The sequence below is a fragment of the Adiantum capillus-veneris genome, chromosome 7, assembly GCF_014529385.1.
Source record: "Adiantum capillus-veneris isolate H3 chromosome 7, ASM1452938v2, whole genome shotgun sequence".
NCBI lineage: Eukaryota > Viridiplantae > Streptophyta > Polypodiopsida > Polypodiales > Pteridaceae > Adiantum > Adiantum capillus-veneris.
The window spans coordinates 13,822,812-13,827,815 of record NC_140937.1 but is presented as its reverse complement, the minus strand read 5'-3'; the positions used below and the strand labels follow the sequence as shown (position 1 = coordinate 13,827,815).

General features: G+C 44.2%; 1 pseudogene; it reads right to left on the bottom strand.

Annotated features, from left to right (window-relative positions):
* Positions 1 to 384: 384 nt before the first annotated feature.
* LOC147453463 (uncharacterized) lies at positions 385 to 2,523 on the bottom strand (annotated as a pseudogene).
* Positions 2,524 to 5,004: the final 2,481 nt, after the last annotated feature.

The following is a 5,004-nucleotide window of genomic DNA, read 5'->3' as shown; positions in this document are numbered from 1 at the left end:
TGTCAATCTGGTGCACGTCTGGTCCAATGCCATTCATATCAGTATCTAGTGCTTTGTCATCACATCCACTCCCTATTTCAAAGACTTGGGCACATTGTTGCATTCCATCGCTTGTTGCAAGGTCATCCATTGCATGCACGCTATCCACAATAGGTAAAATTGCATGAAGCATTGGAAACTAGCTTTGAAGTATTAACCAAAGCCCATATAGATGCTTGCATTGGGAGGACCAGTCTGGGCAATCACAGTATGAGGATTGAATGCTCACATGGTACCAAGAGTCCGATGTCATACTTTGAATCTTGAATAGTAATGTAGATTCGTTCACCACCTGAAGATTTTCAGGATTAGTCTTGTGTCATTGACATAGCTTCTCCCGAGCAGCTAGTGCCTTTGTTGCACTCTTGCTTGAACCATACACAACAAATCGTCCAGAATCCGCTGTCAATGAACATGCCATGAACTTTACTAAGAGATAGATCGAAGAGAAAGTCCAAGGAGTGGGACAATAGCTCACCTAGCTGTTGCTTTTGCTTGAAGAACTCCAAGAGAGTTCCTCCCATCCAGCTTCCACTCCTCGCATTGCCAACAAGTGCATGTAGTAGATCCAAGGCTGACCTATTTATCATCACATCCAAGAGAGTATACTTGACATATTGCCATAGTCTTTCCACCAAATTTGTTATGTCAACATCGCCATGGGGAAAAAGATGTCCAAACTTCGGCCAACATTCAGGCCATACACATGACTTTGAGCACCATCCATTGGAGACATAATGCTGAATATTTTCATGATTGGAGTAGTCCAACAAGAGGTGCGAAAAGCGAGCTTCAAAGTTGTCCTCGGAGCTGGAGTGCATCAAATTACACATTGAAGAATAAACATGGTCTTGTATGTGTCTTGGCACTTGCGGCAAAATGTTCTCCACCCAAGCCTTTTTTACATGAAACCAACAAACCAAGACATGACTGTGAGGAAATAAGAGGTAGCTAAATAGATTTTTGAGTAGATTACTTAATGAAGAGAGATAGATTTCACACACAAGAGATTATAGAGTAGAGAGAGAGAGAGTACACACGATCTACGTGGTTCACCCAATGTGGGCTACGTCCACGGGAAAGCAGCCACTCAATGGCTTTAGCACTTCAAAAGAAGAAGTAGTTTACAAAGGGATTAAACCCTTGATAGAGCTCCCCCCTTGCTTCACTCTCACCACCTCACACTCATCTTGTTGCATCAACTTCACACTATGAAATGTGTGTAGAAATGGCGTCCTTCTATAGGCCAAAAGGGTTGCCCTCTCTTATGAGAGACAGCCATGTGTAGCCGCCCTTGTGCGAATAAGTACAAATCAGACCCTCCAATCCGCCCATGTGTGGCCGCCCTTGAGAAGACAAGTCCGCTTTTGAATTCGGCCACCGGCCATTGACTTCCAACCACCGGCCACCGGCCATTGACTTCCGACCACCGGCCATCGGCCATTGACTACCGGCCACGGGCCAACCGACCGGTTGTTTTCCGACCACTTTCCGGCCGCCGTCCGGCCATAATATTTCGGCGAAAAGGAATATTCCGGCGAAAAAAAAAAGTTGCCCCTGATTCTTGTCCGTGAAAATTTTGGTTTCCGGTGAGTGATTTTCCTTCACGCACGATGGCTTCTCCTCATAATGGGGGCCTTACAAATGTGCGCTTTTACCACAGAAAATTACAACGGTAAATCAGGCTCCATACTCAACAATGACATGCTACTTGGACTCGTTGTCCTTCAGTGTGTTCAGCCCAACAAGTAGGATAATCTTTGATGGCTCTCAAGATGGCATTCAATTCTTGGGGACATTTGTGTATCACGATTGCATTCAGTCGTATGCCCATTCTCGAGAATATCATTCGGATGGTCAATTCAAGGGCAACGCTCTCCTGACATGTCCCAGGGTTACTTGTGCATATCATCAACCACTTGTGCACATCATCAACCATAGTGGAATCCCTGTACCAGTTTGATTTGGCAAAACAATTGCATACAATGGAAACCCATAAACGTTTGTCTTGAATGTGCTGTCCACGGCCCACGCATTATGTTATGAGAATCAAATACACATCTGAAGCATCCAATCATCTTGAATGATGATGACAAACGGCTTGTTGACTTCTTGCAAATCATTTGGATTATATGGTTGCACATATGCGACCTTTCAAAAGCAACAAGCAACTAAATAAGGACACAAGAAAAAGGAAAACATAAGAATGAAGGTAAGGCACTCCAAAGTACCTTCCTTGCGGCTTGTAACTTTAGATCCTCCATGTACATCACAGACCAATCATTCCCAGATGCACTACCTAGAGAAAAACAAAATGGTTAAGTAATTAAAGGGGTGACAAGAAAAGAAAATTATCTTACTACCTTCATGCCATAGGCTATATGCCAACTGTTGGACCTCCTTTGAGATCATGAAGAATTGAAAAGTTGTGCGATCTAACAAGGTTGCTCGTTGCTTGTGGAAGTTTTCTTTTGAAACTGACATTTTGGCAACATGGCGAAATGTTCCAACATCAAAATAATCCTCCATGCAACATTGAAGCACACTTGGATGAACAGGTAGATGATATAAGTCAGCCCAAGATCCAGGAACATGGCCCTCATGCGTTGCACGAAGCAAAATGGTGACCTCATGAACTCCCTCACTGAATTGCACATGTGCCTTGAAAGGACAACCACACTTCTTTGTTTTCCTCTCTCTATACTTGTTTTCTCCATGATGCCTTCTTGAACCACCACGATGACAGACACAGTAGTTCTCTACCTTTCCTTCGCCTACCTTGGCTAATCTTATTTTGACAAGCCTGACATAATACTCTCCAGCACATCACACACATGAAATCTATCTATAATAATTTTTCACTCGGAGTTTTCTTATCGGCATTGCCCTTCCCTCCAACCTTCTGAAACATAAGCAATTCAGATTGGAGGACAGGATCCTTCTTACATACCTGACAATTTCTGATCGCATCTCTAATGAATGAAGTAGGTATGCCATGCCTTTTGATATATGTGCACCATGCAGTTTTCACCTGATTCATAGTTTCCAACATGCTCAAGTGAGCCCCTTGTTGGTCAACGTGACATTGTTCTGTAATGGTTGTCTACTCCTACTTTGGTGCAATGGCTCTGGGAGGGACACCCTTCAAGAAGATCCTTATTGATCCATGCAGAGGGGATCCTTGGATCACAAGATTGTCCTTCATCTTGTTCCACCATTTTTTCATGCATGCCGACATTGTGCAGCATACCCAATGTTGTCTTACGAATCCCTTGAAGATCTAATAGCATAAGGTCATAGCTCTCCCGAGAAAAGCTAAATAAATGGTGAGAAGCATGCAACTATAGGTCAAAATATTGGGTCACGGGTTTCCTCCTATGGATTGAATCTGCAAGGAAGGTTGAAGGGGATTTGGTAAACTCCTTTACTTGGTTAGCACCACTAGAATGGGATCCTGATTCCATGGAAGCACTACTTGAGCCTCTTGATGACGAGTTGACTTCATCCAACTCCTCATTCAAATCAAATATACGATATTGATGTTGTTTCTCCTCATCCTCAAAAGTATCCAATCGTGCCTCCATCCTGCCCGGCATCCCTCGATCTCCCTCTGCCTCCCAGGTTACATTTAGGTCAATGGACTGCATAACTTGTTTTTCCTCCCAAGGTACATTGAGATCCAGCATTTGTCTGCTCTCCATACCTGTTGTGGATTCTTTCCTCTACCCTCTTGCCTCTCATAGATAATGCGTGGCCTCTCTTCCCAAACCCCAACAACGTGGCCTCTCCACCTATCGACCCCCCTCAAAAGCTTCCTAAATTCAAATTACCCAGCCCCCCTTTCACCCTCCTGACATGGCACTCCCCTCAGTTTTATCCCGCTTGAATTTGGCCAGTGTGCCCAGGCCCCCCCCCCCCCCCCCCCCGCTATCCAGGTTTAGTTTTTAAAGGTATGCACGATCCAGATCCCCTCGATAAGGCCCCATCCAGTTCCCTGCCATTGATCCCCCTACCCCCCCCCTCTTTAAATGCTATGTGTTATATAGTCCTGAGGCTTGTCCAAGGGAATGTCTGAGAAGCATTGGTATATCTTAGTTAAAATTTTCTAGAGCCACTCAAATATAGAGATGAAATTTTCATCTAAAGCCACAATTCCGCTTTGGGTGACAAAAGCTTAGAGCTTCGTGGCATTGTCCATGTTGAGTGCACCTTGCAATAATATGCAATCGAAGTGAGGAAGTTGGAATTGGTTGCACCAATAGTAGTAGGTATTGTAAGTAGTGGGGTACTACATCTAAATGATGAGATCATGGTTCCTTGCCGACCTTCTAGGCTAAAAAATATCAAATCCGTCTATCATGCCCTTGAGTGTGCACGAGTACCAGTGAATTTAATAGCAAGGGGGTCAAGAGCATTGGTTGTGATTATCTTGTAGGTTTGGTGTGAAAAACTAAACCTGCAAATAAACGCAGCAAGTTGTAATTCTTTGTTTTGGATCATTACGGGATGCCTCATATATGCCTACGTTCTTGGACGCTGGCCCCAACAAGGGGGTGCTGTCGGATGGTTGAGTGGTTCTATTCGACATGTGTCCAATCACGAGGCTATGGTGCAACTACTAACCTTAGTTGCAGGTTTCTTTTCCTTGATTTTTATTTAATTTTTGGGACCCTCTTTTTGAAGTTACAAATGGTCGGACACTGTGTGGCCAATGTGAAACGGCCGATGGCTGAGGCTTTCACAAGTAGCTGGGAAGGGTAGGTCGCCACGAGATGGTTGGGCGGTCGTCATTGAAATCCAAGCAATAAAAGGGTGTCTAGGTAAGTTGGTGGGTACTAGGAAATTTACTCAAAAGAGGCAAAGTGGACACATAGCGGCACCATATGAATTTGCCAGTATTGCATGAAGAGGGGGCGCCCAAATTGAGACAAGGGGATGATTTTCTTCATAACTGAACTACTGTGA